General features: G+C 38.2%; 1 long non-coding RNA gene across 1 annotated transcript in view; it reads left to right on the top strand.

The window, feature by feature from the left end:
* The first annotated feature begins 13418 nt into the window (after window positions 1-13418).
* The window catches only part of LOC123001304 (uncharacterized), a 72162-nt gene continuing 69602 nt past the window's right edge, over window positions 13419-15978 (top strand). Inside the window, exon 1 of the long non-coding RNA XR_006410055.3 lies at window positions 13419-13616. This is a non-coding gene — a long non-coding RNA (uncharacterized LOC123001304). The remainder of the gene's footprint in view (window positions 13617-15978) is intronic.

Raw genomic sequence — 15978 nt, 5'->3', positions numbered from 1 at the left:
GACAAGTTTTCTAAAGTAAATCTTCTAAGAAAAGGAATGTCAGTGTCCTAAAATCAGGAAGAAGCCTAAGGTTTAGTCAAGCTCGGGGGAACATTAAGGCCACCCTGGTCAGACTCCCAGCACCCAGCTTCAACTTCTGTTGTTCTGTTAGAGCCTTCTTATTGTTTCTGTCATCATGTGTATGAACATATCAAATATTAACACATCTGCTGCACATTTTTAAATGTTCATAGCAGTACCAAAGGGGCATATGCTGTCCTTAATGTTCTCAAAGTATCGCAAACAAATTGGTAAAGCAAGATTTTCACAAAGGTATTTGAAATTCAAGAACTGGGTTCAGAGCCTTCCTCTGAATATCACTAGTCACATGGCCTTGGTTACTCTACTAAACCAGTATAGTTTTCTTATCCACAGAAGAGAGTATAAAAAAAAAAATTAAAGTAGGTTGAATAAAAAATAGACACTTTCCAAACCCTATCTCTTGGGAACTCTAGTGAACAGACCCTCTAGGTGTCACCTCACCCCCCCAGCATGATCCCCACCTCCTGGAGTTCATGCTTTTATTGAATCCCCTCCCCTTGGGACTGTTTGCTCCTTGGTGAAAGAGCGGCAGGATGTCAAGGAACTTCTGGACTCCGGGTGCTGAGGGCAGCCTCCATTGACGGACCTGGATTTTTATCTGTGGAGCATCTTTTCACTCCTTGTGAGCTAGCAAGTGACTATCTTGCGGAATCTCAATTTACCCACCTATAAAATGCGGGAATGATTGCAGAACTCCCATTCCATTCAAGAGACCAGAGCACTGCAAACACTTGAGAGGCTCATAAGTTAGAAAGTTTAGAAGCAGCACGTACCTCTTTTCTATGGACAGTTTAGTTGATGAAATGACTTAACACCCTCTTTTTTTTACATTTCTCCGTATGCCACTAGTGATACTTACTTTTTCACCGAGTATTTGGTGCTTTGTGACTTCTTTGATGCTTAATATTGCACTAGACACACAGAAAAAAAGTATTGCTTAAAACAAAAAGGGCAGATTGTAATCACACCATTTGTTGCTATACAAAATATGAAATGAGAGTATCATTAACTTGATCATGTTTAAACATAGTTGGAAGGGGAAGTGCTGCTGGGAAGTTCAGAAGGTGATGCTTCTCTTGTACCAAGAATAAGAAAATTATCTTCTTGAAATGTTTTATCAGAGTAGCAAACCCTCTTCAAGTCTTAGGTGATTCTGAAATCACGGAGTCTTTACTGGATATAGAGGTTATTCAAAATGTATTTGCTCCAGGAACTCCCAAAATGTTTTGAAAAGCCATGTGTATCCTGTCCTAAGTTCAAGTCAGCATCTAAAACCTTGTATCACAGAGTTAAGTAATTTATAAAATTGTAATTTTCAGTGATCAACATTGTAAAGCAAAACAAATACTTATATATATATATATATATATAAATACATGTGACACAGTGGTTTAATACTTCCAATTCAATTTAAAAAATAAATGGGTGAGATTTTCATTAGCAATTGGAAATATTACATCATTTTCTTATTTTCCTGGATCATAACTATCTCAGATTCTATCAATGTTTTAATAATCTTTTAAATTTTAGAATGGTTTTAGATTTATAGAAAATTTACAAAGAGAGCACAGAATCTGATGTTTCCCACACAGAGTTTACCATACTACTAATATGCTAGATTAGTAACATCTTACAGGAGTAATAATGAACCAATACTGACACATTATTTTTAGCCAAATTTGGTGCTCTATTCAGGTTTCTTAAGTTTTCATCTAATGATCTAATGTTCTTTTTATAGTTTAGTATCCCATCCTGGTACCGCATGACATTTGGTTGTCATGTTCAGTTAGGTTTCTTTTGGCCGTGACAATTGCTAAGTCATTTTTGCTTCTGATGATCTTAACAGTTTTGAGGCGTACTGGTCAGATATTTTGTACAATGTCCCTCAATTCAGATTTGTCTGATGTTTTCCTCACAATTAGACTGGGTTTACTTTTTTCTGGGAGGAAAGCCACTAGGGTAAAGTGACATTCTCATCACACCATATCAAGGCTGTAATAGCAATGTGACTTCTTACTGTCGATACTGACCTTGATCACCCACTGCAGTTTTGTCATATTTCTTCAACATAACATATTCCCACACTGTACTCTTTGGAAAGTAGTCACGATTCCTAGCCCACACTCAGGGACAGGGAGTTACACATGGTAGTGGTTGACGCTGTTTGTGCATGGGAGCAAGGGCTGTACAGGGACCTCTGTTGTTTCCACTCAGTTTTGCTGTGTATCTAAAACTTCTCTAGGGGCGCCTGGGTGGCTCAGTCGTTAAGTGTCTGCCTTTGGCTCAGGGCGTGATCCCGGCGTTCTGGGATCGAGCCCTACATCAGGCTCTCCGCTGGGAGCCTGCTTCTTCCTCTCCCACTCCCCCTGCTTGTGTTCCCTCTCTCGCTGGCTGTGTCTCTCTCTCTCTGTCAAATAAATAAATAAAATCTTTAAAAATAAATAAATAAATAAAAATAAAACTTCTCTAAAATATTAAGATCTATTTTATTTTTTAAAGATTTATTTATCTGGGAGAGAGAGAAAGTGGGAGAGGGGCAGAGGGAGAGAATCTTCAAGCAGATGCCCTGATCAGCTCAGAGCTCCCCTTGGGGCTCGATTTCACGACCCTGAGATCATGACCTGAGCTGAAGCCAAGAGCCACACACTTAACCAAATGAGTCACGCAGGTGCCCTAATAAGATCTCTTTTTAAAAATTAATAGGCCCCTACCCTCCTGGAAGCAGCTTAAAACCTATTTGGAATACATTACCCAAGTGAAAAATGAAGTTCTTTGCTAGATTTTTCCAAAAGAAGATATTCAGGAGTACGTTAAATAAGGACTATCTTGTCTCTGAGAAAAGGCAAGGATCAGACAAGAAGGTTTGTAATTATGACTTAGATGGAATGGAAATCAAGAGGTTTGAGACACATGAAGTATAGACAGGGGATTGTAATGCTGGTCCACAGGATTAACCACATTTTCTTAAGACGCGATCCTGTCTTCTCATTTTCTAGAGTAATCACAAAGCCTTAGGAACTTTGAATCCAACCTCTCACATATTCTTACAGTTATTGTTTTAACTGCCATTCAAACTTTAATTGATGCTTTTTAAAAAGATTTATTTATTTATTTATTTATTTTAGAGAGAGAGAGAGCACACACTTACAGGGTTGGGGGCAGAGGAGGGGGGAGAGAGAATCTCAAGCAGACTCTATGCTGAGCATGGAGCCCAGTGCAGGGCTTGATCTCACCATCCCGAGATCCTGACCTGAGCCAAAACCAAGAGTCCAATGCTTAACCAACTGAGCCACCCAGTTGCCCCTTAATTGATGCTTATTAAAAACCTATGAATTGCTAGGTTCTGCACTGGAAGGTGGAGATAAAATGATGAGAAAGAGACTATTCCAATCTTCAGAAAGCTAATGAGTATTTGTTTTCCTTTGCCTGCACACCGTAGGGGAAAATGCATGCAGATACCTCATGCCTCCTCTTCCTTCATTTCCTGGGACACTCTGGATTGGAAGGCATTCAGTTCCACATTGATCACCACCCGGCTTAACCTTTATACAGTTAGTCCCAGCCACACGTGCTCTCCTTCAGGCAGGGGCAGCTGGAGGTGCGTGTCTTTATGGGGCTGTCTCTCTTTTTCCTTGAAACCACCACACTGGAGGTCTGATCGACACAAAAACCTGCACATGTGTGCTACATACAACTCCTTGAGTTTGGCAGTAAATACGCTCATGAAACCATCACCACATCGAGGCCGTAGACTTATCGATCACCTCCCAAAAATGTCCACCTGTCTCCTTTAATGTTTTTTAATTTATTCTTTAAAATATTGTGTGTGTGTGTGTGTGTGTGTGTGGTAATGGTTCTGTATTGTACAGTTAATTTGCTAAAACAGCAGATCTTATGTTAAGTGCTCTTACCACAAAAGAAAAAAAGCAAACAAACAATGTGGGGCTCTCTTGGAATCAGAGGCTCTTCCAGAGAGCTGTCAGCCCGCCCTGCCCTGTAGCCTGGTTTGGATCCCAAGTATGTAATGTGTTTGTTCACTTGCAGAGTGACACCTGTTGTTTATTGTCTTATCAAAGCAATCTTGCCAACTCAATGATACAGTAGTTATCATTCCTCCTTTACCCAGGAAGAATTAAAGGAATGGTCTGAGATCTCTGAGGTTTGGGTAGGTATGAATCTAAGTGGAGACCTATGGATTTTCAGTTCCGTATTCACCATATTCACCTCGCCATTTCTGAGGGGTTGTGATGATGCCACCTATTTTTCACCTTTGTTCTTGTCTGGGAACATATCCTTTTTGATAGGGTCATCTTTGAAGTTAAATCCATGATTCAACAATGGTTAAGGACTCCTAACTTTGAATGAGTTAGTTTTTATCAGCATACTCAAAATGGCAGGATGGGGTATGACACTCTTGCTTTTACACCCTTCTAGTTTATGCCTTCCAGTAGCTTCTTATTTTTAATTTCTACTTTGCAATATAAAATTACATATATTTCCACATTCATTGATTTCTCTTATGTTCATAATATCCTCACATAGAATTTAGTTTTTGTTCCCAACCACCAACTGTGTGAGGTGGTTTAGACCAGCATATAGTGCTTTATAATGAAATTCCCTTCCGGCTTAATGTTTCTACAGCTTTTATCCTTATAATTTATTGTAAATCAGTTCTTGGTTTTCATAAATAAAACTCCTTTCAGTGCATCTAAAATGTTATCTTTCTTCGCAGTCTGCTTATTCCTTCTGAATTCTGTTTTCCACCTAAAATGATCCGTATTTACTTATCATACAAAAGAAGGAATTAATGGTGTGTGTGAATGGCAGGGAATGGAGGGTGGAGGTGTATATATACATTTGAAATTTTATTCAAGTCTCAATACTAGATAGACTTGTGATACGTGGTAACTGTAATTTTAAAGGTTAAGTTTAGGGAAAGGGGGCCTGCTTGTAATTTCTCATGGAAATTCTTTTAGATTACTTTGCAGATCATTGCCTTGAACTCTCCGGTTCCCCCCAGCTTTGTTGTCCCAGGTCTGTGTGTGCATTTTGCAGTATAAAAGTCTCCATCAATAAACATCCTCACGAGGATGGAATTTATCACAATCAGTAACTAAGCTGGATCACCCAGCATATTTATTTAATAATAAAGAGCCCATGCATATCCTTTCCTGTGGAATTGGAAATTAAGCTTGTGTGATGACTTTTTGATACTCATAAAATAGCTTTACACTGGGATTTAAAAAATGTTTTACAAATACTAATCCTTGTAACACTTCAACAGATAAGGATTATAAATTGTATTTTCTGAGAGAAGCTAAGAGATCATCCATTGGTGCCCCAAATTGCCAAATGTGAAGCCAGCATAAGAAATAGATTTTCACCGTCCGCTACTCTCTGGTACTCATTCTAATCAATGGATGCCCTGCTCTCAGTAAATGCCAGCCACCAGCCTGATTCTAATTCAAAAATGAACCTTGAGAAATTCAACGTTTCCCAGAAGAAAGGAAGATAATATGTGAGAGAAAAGCAATGAAATATCCTCTCAAAGACACAGGAGTACACTGTTGTAGGTTATTTTGAGAAATGTTCGTTCTGTAGAATGTTTAACAAAACAGTGTCTTCAAATTCACGGTTGTTATTAACACTGATTATCCTTATTTTGTCATGTAATTATTGTAACAGGGCAGTGAGCTATATCTTTGCTATTCTACCAGAAGGAAGTCAAGACTCAAAGACATAAAATATGTCTCAGTTGGTGTCTCAGTTCATTAGTCGTGAAACCAAGATTTGGGCTCTTCGCTGGACCATTTTGCCTGCTAGGGGACTATCTATCATTTATTAATTTATTTAAAAATCCCCAAGCAGTCAGTATTTGTATGTTCTTTACACTCTCAAACTTGATAACTTACAGTGGATGGGCAAAAGGAATCACAACTCACACGCTACTCTCAGAAGCGTTCCAGAATTCAAAATGTAAAGCGTGGAGTCGAATAGCAACACGCCGCATGTCTGGGAACTCACCTCCGATGTTCTGTAATAGAGCAACGTGAGTGACTGTTGACAGCCAAAGCACCTCCACGTAAACAAAGCTGGGGTCGTCAGACACAGGAACTAAAAATCCATTAACTGTGCATATTGATGGGGCCTCCATTATATCAAAAGGCAGATTTGGAATTTAAGGCAAATTATAAATAAAATTTGGGGAAAAGGCAAGAAAACTACTGTAGGTAGTAAAAATGGTGAAAGTGAGAGTTTATTGCAAAACAGGAAGAGTTTATTGGAAAAGTGAAACAAGTTACATTTAGGAGCAATCATCCATATTTTATTCGGGAGCGTTTTGACAAAAGACAAAGAAAGATACTCATCTGAATAGGATTTGTCGGCATCACTGTACTGTAACATAAGTTCATTGTGAATGACCCTGTGGCATGCTGAACTCTAAGGCCTGCGAGGTTCTCCCCCATCCTGCTGTAGGCGCCCTTCATAATCGCTGGGTCTGTAGAGATGACGGTTCTACCCCCACAATTAGGTTATGTTATACAGTCCAGTTGACCTTAAAATAGGGAGATTATCCAGGTATATTTTAATCACATAAAATAGAAAGTTGTTCCCAGCTGGTGGAAAAATACAAAGTCACTCTGGCCTAGAAGAAAGTAAACATCCATGCCTATTGTGTCACAAGAAAAAAGGACCTGAAAATGGCCCCGGGAGCAAAGCAGTCTAGCAGACAGGCCGAGAGGGGGCCTCCATTCTACAACACAACCTAGGCCATTCTTTACACAACAACAAGGATCTTGGAAGTGGATTTCTTCTCAAAGCTTCCAGAGGAGAGCTCAGCCCAGCTCAGACAGGTGTGTCAACCCTGCAGTAATATCCCGAGCAGAAAATGCAGCCATGCCTTTCCAGACCTCTGACCTGAGAATTGTGAGCTCAGAACTGGGTGCTATTTTAAACTTTGACACTTGTGCTGATTTGCTGTACAGCAACAGAAAAATTGAACAATTTCTACTAATGAAACATTAAGTTGCTTATAAAAAGTATATGTTTTAGAAGCATCTGGTGGCTCAGTCAGTTAAGCATCTGGCTCTTGATTTCAGCTGAGGTCGTGATCTTGGGGTTGTGGTATCGAGCCCTGCGTGGGGCTCCGTGCTGGGGGTGAGGGGAGTCTGTTCGAGATTCTGTCTCCCTCTGTTCCTCCCCCTCCTTCTCTCTCTCTCCCAAACAAACAAAAAGGATGTGTTTTAAATTTTTGTGCCTAAACCCCCATTTGTCATCAAGAATGATTCATGCTCTGGAAGGTATGGATCCCTAAGGAGGTGACATCTGAAGTTTCTCATGTATAGATGCATATGGTACACACATTCAAATCTGATCACCTCTTCATTGCTAAAGATGTATCTGAGTATTCCAATTAGAGTCAATGCATACTTTCCTGTTTAACTGATTAACATAAATACTTGGATTTGATGAACAAATACAAAAGTATATTTGTATACTTGAAACTTCAGTTCTTACCATGATGAATAGCATTTATAATGCACAGTTCATTCTAGGAAAAAAAAAAAAAGCTTGATTTACTCTCATTTAGATTGCAACAAATGCATTAGTTGAAATTTCTGAATAACTTTCAGCAATTTTTCTACATTGTTATAAATCTATTTCAAAAGACATTGGTCAACTGCAATGATGCTAATTTAACATTTTTTAATTATGAAAGACTTTGCACTTACTACCAGAGGTGGAAAAGAACTAAGAGTTTGCAAATTAATGTTTACATTTCCAAATAGTCCAGGGATTGGGAAGACTTCAGGAAATAAGTAGCAATCGAGAGGTAGACCAGGAGTTAGTATTTCTCAATGGGGGATGACGCAGAACCTCAGTGAGGGAGCAGTGAGCACAATGGTGGCCTGGAAAACATATGACCTGTCTAAGATGGGGGCAGCTCCGCTCAAACTGATTGTTGACATACAGGAATGTGTGGTCTCACCTTCAGATTTTTCCTGTTGACACCAGAGACCTGAATCTTTAGGTGAAACTTCCTGTTTTTAAAAGCACTCAGTAAGCCAAAACTATATGAAAAGAAGAAAAAGGTAGGCAAACTTGTCTTCAATTGCATATAGTATAGTTTGTAAGTTGTAAATATGCCCTCTAATTTTCTGTGATTTATTTTAAGAATGTATTGCAAAGAAATCCAGGTAATTGAGAGCAGTGAATAACTGAGTTTGGCTAAAAAATAATTATCCTATATGAAACAGTGACTTTTTGTCACTCTGCATTTATGTGGAAAACTGCCTGAATTTAAATGCATTTTTCAAGATTCTTTTGGAAGCAGCTATTTTGAGTTAAATTTGTGTGATTTTTAGATGTTAAGTGTAACACTGAACTCTATTATACTGCAATTTACCATATTTCTAAAATATCTCAATCTTCCACAAGCACATTATTATGTTTCCATTTTTCAGAATTAAAGCATTTGCTGTTTTTTGGGGTACAGTATAGATACTTTTTGAATACAATTTTCTTTTCAGTGAAGGTCTGAGAAATTTGGAGCAGGAGTTAGAGGGAAAAACAAATATTGATGTCATCAGCCAACCTATAGATTATTTATAGATAATGAAATTATTATTAGCAAATGTTTATCAATTTGGGTAAATAAGGATTCATAGAACAAAGAAGTTTGTTTAGGTCATCAAGGACGAGATAGGATAAAAACTGAATTGTATCATATTGTATTATATCATATGCATTATATTACAGTGGAAATAATAGGAGCATGTGGATATACTGGCATAGCAATGTAATTTAAAATTTAACAATGTTATTTGTTAACAAGTTAAAGACAAGAGGGAAATCTAGTGTGCAAAAGATATGTGACTATTTTAAAGGCTAGTCTGAGTTGCTCTGGTGACTAAGATGAAGAGAAATATAAAAGGAAGAATCTTCAGAGTTTGAAGAAAATAAGAAGTGGAAAGAGATCACAAATGTTGATGTGGTTATACAGGGAAGTGAAATAAGCCAGGAAGAGCAGGTTAGAAACTTGCCAATCATGGAAACAATTTTGGCCATCAGGAGCCCATAAGACGTTTTGACCAATAATGGATATTATGAGTCATGATAATACATTCTCTTCCAAACTGACTAACACAGTTTTAGCTTGGAAGAAAGGCCAAGCAGTTGGGAAAGTTTTGGCAATAGACAAAGAAAGAATAAGCTCAGACTCAAGAGTTTGTAAAGAAATTGTCCTGGACTCATGTGGTGAAAACCTTCTTGAGAATTATATATGTTATTACTTCTTTATATGATACTGTGTCATTCAGAGTGAGTGAAGTAAATGCTTTCATGGACCCAACTAATCACACTGACCCATACCTACCAACAGGAGTACAGGGAAGGGATTCTGCAGGAGTTAGTCTGGTGGGGGGCACCTGGGGTATGGAAGAGTGTGGGGGGTCATTGGAGATAGACTACACACTCACCAATTGTATTTCAGCCATTCAATAATTTAGATTTCAGATAAATTCTGCACTAGTGATATTTGTTGTAATTATGTAAATGAATGAACACTTAGCTAATTGATTTTAGGTCTTAGGAAAAGTAAAAGGTTACCTTACAATTGTTATTAAGTCTCAGTTTTTACATAATGGATAGGCATTATGTAAATGTGATGAGAGCATCACAGATCGAGGTATTAACAATCAATAGGAAAATCAATGGAAATAAAATAGCAGCTCTCTTGATATTTAACTCAGCATCATTAAAATTTACCGATGAGATGGTTATTTGAATAAGTATTGGTTGCAAATTGAATTTTAATCTAATTTAAGAGACACTAGATTTATTTTGATAGTAGGCTAAATTGGTTTAAAAAATCAATAAAATAACTACAAAACCTTCACCATGGAACAGAGTGACAAAGCGAGATAAAGTGTTGGGGATTTGGAGACAGGAATTAAAACTCAGATCTCAGTGAGTTTATTTAGCTAATTAGCACTTCTTTGAAACTGAAATTGAGGTCTTTATTTTCCTCATCCACAGACTCCAGGGGTTTTGTTTGCTGGCATGTTTTGTTTTGCTTTGTTTCACTGAATGTGTTTACTTGGAATGCAGGAGGATGAAGGAGCCCAGTGGAAGGTTCTGTGACAGCCCGTGTAGGATCTTAGCCATAACTGCAGTCTGAGCGGCCTCACAGGAGGCTCATTGCGTCTCCTACACAATTCCATTAAAAATTGCTAAGGGATTCTGCCCAGACATAGGGCTTTAGTTCTGTCAGAAAACACACAGCTGCTGATTGCCATTAGGAACCCACCTATCATCTCATGTAAAATGACGGTTATACTTTTTTTTAAAGATATTTATTTTAGAGAGACATCTCGAGCAGGGGGAGAGGCAGAGGGAGAGAGAGAAGCAGACTCCCCGCTGAGTGTGGAGCCTCATGTGGGGCTCTATCCCATGACCCTGAGATCACGACCTGAGCCGAAACTAAAAGTTGGACGCTCAACTGTCTGAGCCACCAGGGTGCCCCAATGATGGCTATACTTTAAAACAAACAAAAAAGAAGTGACCAGAGTAAAAATTTCTGATTTGAGGAAAAGTAGGCACTGCTGTTTACTCAGTTCTTGAAACACTTACTCAAGTTGAACAAATATGATGAAACTACAGATAGAAATATATTAATTGCTGGAGGGCTCTGACAAGATACTTGGTGTAGCTTCTGACTGCCCTTTGTCTTTTCTTAAGTATTTAATATTTAAATCTGAGACAGGGAAAACAAGAAGACTTCTAATTTTCCTCTAAGTGTTATTCTTTCAAAATGGTTTTCAATTTCCACAAAATAAAAGCTATAACTGTCTGAATATACTGTCTTGATATGAATCATAAACCTATGAATACATGTGAACATTTGGCCATAATGACCATGTGGTTATAGCTTTCTAATGTTTATTCACAGAAAAAGCATAATGTTCATCAGTTTTTAATATCCTCTTATGTGAACCAAAGAAAAAAACTGAGTTTTTATTGATAGGCTCTGTTGTCTCAGGGATAAAATAATATTTTATATTATATTATATATATTCCAATACTGGAATTCATGTGTTCCTTCACACATATATGACATCCATGGAAGTTTTCCAGAAAAAAAAAACAATAGTGTATTGTGTGGGTATAATTTCTAAAGTTAACAGTATACAAAAGTTTTTATGTCAGTAAAATTTATAATTTCAGTAACTCCATATATCTCCATTTAAAAAATATCACAGAATTAGCGGTGCCTGAGTGCTCAGTCGGTTAAGGATATGACTCTTGGTTTCAGTTCAGGTTATGCTTGCAGGGTTGTGGGCTCAAGCCCCACGTCAGGCTCCACACTCAGCATGGAGTCTGCTTGAGTTTCTCTCTCGCCCTCTCCATTTGCCCCTCCCCCCACTCACATGCACACTCTCTCTTTCTCTCTCTTTCTCAAATAAATAAATAAATCTTTTTTAAAAAATACTACAGAATTTATTTACCTAAAATCATTATCTTTGGGTGTTGAGATTTCCCTCCCCATTTATATGTAATTAATTGAAATAAGCATAGTTTATTTAAATAACTATGCCCACTCATAACTGTCCTTAGAACACTCAAAAGTAGAGTTAAATAAAATTTCTTGAGATTTAGAAAGCCTTTCATTTAAATTTTTCTTTTTTTCTCCCTTAAAAAATTCTCTTCTGGCTTTCTGTTAAGTCTTACCAGCTTGCATCCGGCTGTATGTATAATAACACATTCTTCCCTGCTCTTTCTTCCATTGAAGGAAAAAAAATAGTAATTGTAGTAGTAAGTAGAGATTAGTTCTCAACATTTGTTGCAACATGGACGGCACTGGAGGAGATAATGCTAAGTGAAATAAGTCAAGCAGAGAAAGACAATTATCATATGATTTCTCTCATCTATGGAACATAAGAACTAGGAAGATCGGTAGGGGAAGAAAGGGATAAAGAAAGGGGGGTAATCTGAAGGGGGAATGAAGCATGAGAGACTATGGACTATGAGAAACAAACTGAGGGCTTCAGAGGGGAGGGGGTGAGGGAATGGGATGGATTGGTGATGGGTAATGAGGAGGGCACGTGTTGCATGGTGCCCTGGGTGTTATACGCAACTAATGAATCATCGAACTTTACATCGGAAACCGGGGATGTACTGTATGGTGACTAACATAATATAATAAAAAAACATTAAAATAGAATAAAAAAATAAAAAAAAGAAATCTATTGTGTCTGCTAATTTGATAGACGAAAATTGTTACTGCATTTTAATATCCACCGTTCTGACTGTATTTTGTGTTTGAATTAGAATATATGTGTTTGAAGCCAGGGGTTTTGTCGTGTTGTGCTTACGGCTGTCTTCCAGGCTCTTGAGTGATGCCTGGCATGTAATGCAGATGGTGCTCTCGCAATGATGCTTGAGAAGCAGGTGTGGGAGCCATGCAGATGCCTTCATCCCATTGAAGGGGTCAGACTGCCGCTCTGAGGAGAAGGGGCATCTGGTGGTTGGGGTATGGGATAGGTACATGAGACAGCTGGCTGGGCAAAGTCCCGTGATGGAACAGACTCCACTGGGTGGGGAACAGAGCAGGCTGGAGGAACCACAAATGCTCCAGGTGCCCTGATACACATTAATATGTCTCAGTCATGGTGAGTGGTCCTCTGTAATGAAGAGGTCCTCTGCAGGTGCTCTGCATTCTGCCACGGCCACGTAAGGATCTAGAAACGAGGCACTCTACACCAGGTGCATGGCTCGACGGGAACAGGAAGGACACCTAAGATCAGCATGAGATGAGACAGTTAGTAGATCAGGCTACAAAATATGGCGGTTTTCCATACAGAGACTGAGCTGGCTAGGATTTTGAAAAGGCGGCTTTCGTGACAGGCTTTGCTAATATCGGCTTCAACAACAACAACCATAAAAAAATCAAAGTGTGATCTTTCTTTGAAATAACATCATGAGTGCAGCATAGCTCAACACTAGTCGTAAACACTGTTGGCCACACTATTTCTGATCGTGAAGAAGAGCAGTCCAAGCCAGTGTACAAAGTTCTGGGACAAACAGAAATAAGATCCCTCCCCATTTTTAGTTTTTGATTCCATGCCATGCTTACACTTACAGTTAGTAGGATTCTATTCCATCCACATGTATCTGCTTTAACCAGCTGATTTGTTGCTTTCCTAAAGTCATTTGAGTTGACTTCTGTAGTGTTCATACATTGGTGCGTGGCAAATACGCCAAAGCTCAGAGGCATACAGCAGCATTCTATTGCTTACACATCTGTGGGTCAGCTGGTGTGGCTCTCCTCACTGTGTTTCTCCTTCTTCTGGCAGGAGCAGCCACACAGGGCATGTCATTCTCACTGTGATGACAGAGAGGCAAGAGAGCAGGTGTATTTCGAGCCCATGCTGAATTCACATCCAGTAACAGCCCATTGACCAAATCAAATCTCCCAGCCACGGCCAACGTCAATGAGACATGGGATCATTCTCTCCCCACAGGAGGAAGGAGAGGTAAGCAAATATTTACTGATTAATGTTCAAAGTATCCTACTCACGAAGCCAGTTAAACAAGCTATTTGGAATTACACAATTTAATTAAGTGCTGTGCAAACCAAGCATATATATACCCCGGTAAGAGAGTTGTTTTAAAAAGCCAGTGCTTTGGGTTGACTCAATAAAAAATAGATGCCAAAAAAATGAATTTTGTTGAATCAGACATAGTCGACTTTATTGTAAAAAGGGGAAGTGGTGACAAGGTGAAATGAAGGTCTAGATGATTCTGCCCTCAGATGGCTTTGGAATGATCTTTAACTTCTCATTGCACTTTTAAAAACTAATTCCTGATTGTTGAGTGACTCTAGTTAACTTGAAATCATGTAACACTCCAGCTGGGAATTTACAGCACTAGAATGGCCTCAGCTGGACATCAAATGCGGGGTGTGTGTGTGTGTTTAAATTTAAAATAAAATATTTAGAATATTTATTCATAGAGAGTTGTGATTTTCTAGAATATCATTCTTTTAATTAACTAAAAAATTACTGCCCTTGATCATATCAGAAATAAGGGCATCCTGGTACTAAAAGTGGAGATTTAATCATTTAAAGGGAAAAAAAAAAAACAGATTTTAGCATGTTTACACCTTTAGCTAAGTACCAAATCTTCAGAAACTCACTTGACCCTTCTCCTCTTGAGGACAAGATGAGTAAATTAGAAAAGCAGTTTCAAGCGAATAGAATTCCCAATGAGATTTGTAGCACTTTGATCTCTTTATTACTCTGGGAACATTAGCAAAACAGCCTTTTATAAATGTCTCCTTTCACCAGATCACCTTCTGATCAGTATGTTCAAACAAAGGCGCTGTTCAGTGAAATTAACCAAATCCTACCCCGGCTCAGGAGACCTTCGTTTACAACTGACGCTTAAGACAATGTGCGTGCCTGCTTGAGAGGGTCTTTCTTACCTGCCCAAGTTCATGGACAGATAGGGTTTTGGCCCTGGGAAAACCACCCAAGAGAAGTGTGTATGGTTAATGTTTCAACTGAATTTAAGCTTTAAAAATTGGTCTAGATATATTTTCTAGGCTTTATTTTTAATTATTTTCCACATAGAACATAATGGATTCCTTCATTTTTTGTTTTCTCTGTACTAATAACTGACAAGTTTGGTTAAATTCACTTTCTGCATGTTTTCAACAGCTTCCTGCTTTGTTTTGTTTTGTTTTTTATTTATTTTTGTTTTAAGATTTTATTTATTTATTTGACAGAGATAGAGACAGCCAGAGAGAGAGGGAACACAAGCAGGGGGAGTGGGAGAGGAAGAAGCAGGCTTATAGCGGAGGAGCCTGATGTGGGGCTCGATCCCATAACGCCGGGATCACGCCCTGAGCCGAAGGCAGACGCCTAACCGCTGTGTCACCCAGGCGCCCCTTGTTGTGTTTTTTAAAAGTGACCTCTTCAATTCTATTTTTGTATCAAACTGCTTTAGTAGAACTGATTCTTTTAAATAAAAAGCTACCACTTTTTTTTATAAGTTTCCATTCCATTATTTAATATTGAATTAAAGATATGATTGCTGTATTTTCCTAATGGTTTCCAAGCTAGTGTCTTCCAAGCAAACCAAGTACAATGGATCAATTTATTTCAGGGTCTTCGGTTTCTTTTCTTTGCTGATGGACCATGTAAGATAATTCTATGATCCTTGAATCACTCCTTTCCTATACACTGTCAGCTTCATCTTCTTAAACACAGTCACATTCTTTAAAGTGCAAGTTTCATCTAGAAATCTTTCATTGCATTTTCTTGACACCGCTAGTTAAATGCTCTGCAAACATACAGATGGACAGTACCACATGCTGGCCAAAAATAGATCTTCCATTATAAAGGAAGCCTTTCACAGATCCAATATCGTGATGAACTTAAACATATCTGTGTACAGTTTACCCTCTTATGTTGTCATAGAGCCTGAGGTAAGGAAAGGATATTTACAATGAAACATTTATTGACTAATCACATACATACACTCTTAATCCTAATAGGAGTCTTTCTTAATGCTCTTAAAATAGTTACCGCAATACAAAAGAAGAAACAAAAGATTTTTAACTCTTTGAAATGTTTTTATTATCTTCCTATAGTGAGTTTTACCAGGTTATTACTACCTAGAATTGGTGAGGCATTTAAAATACATCAGGAAAGAATTGTTGGTTCTTCTGCCCTGTAGCAAGCCACTTTTGTTTTTCTGTAAGATGTTTTTCAGAAAGCAGCATGCACAACTAAAATTATTGTAGAAATTCATGGCAATTCCCTTTTGAAGTTGAATTCCTTAGAAGATGGTCAGAGAAGTAGAAAAATGAAGTAGAACGGTTCTTACAGTTTG

The sequence above is a fragment of the Ursus arctos genome, unplaced genomic scaffold, assembly GCF_023065955.2.
Source record: "Ursus arctos isolate Adak ecotype North America unplaced genomic scaffold, UrsArc2.0 scaffold_7, whole genome shotgun sequence".
Lineage (NCBI taxonomy): Eukaryota > Metazoa > Chordata > Mammalia > Carnivora > Ursidae > Ursus > Ursus arctos.
Note: the sequence above shows the minus strand (reverse complement) of the source record. Positions and strands in the feature narration are given on the sequence as shown.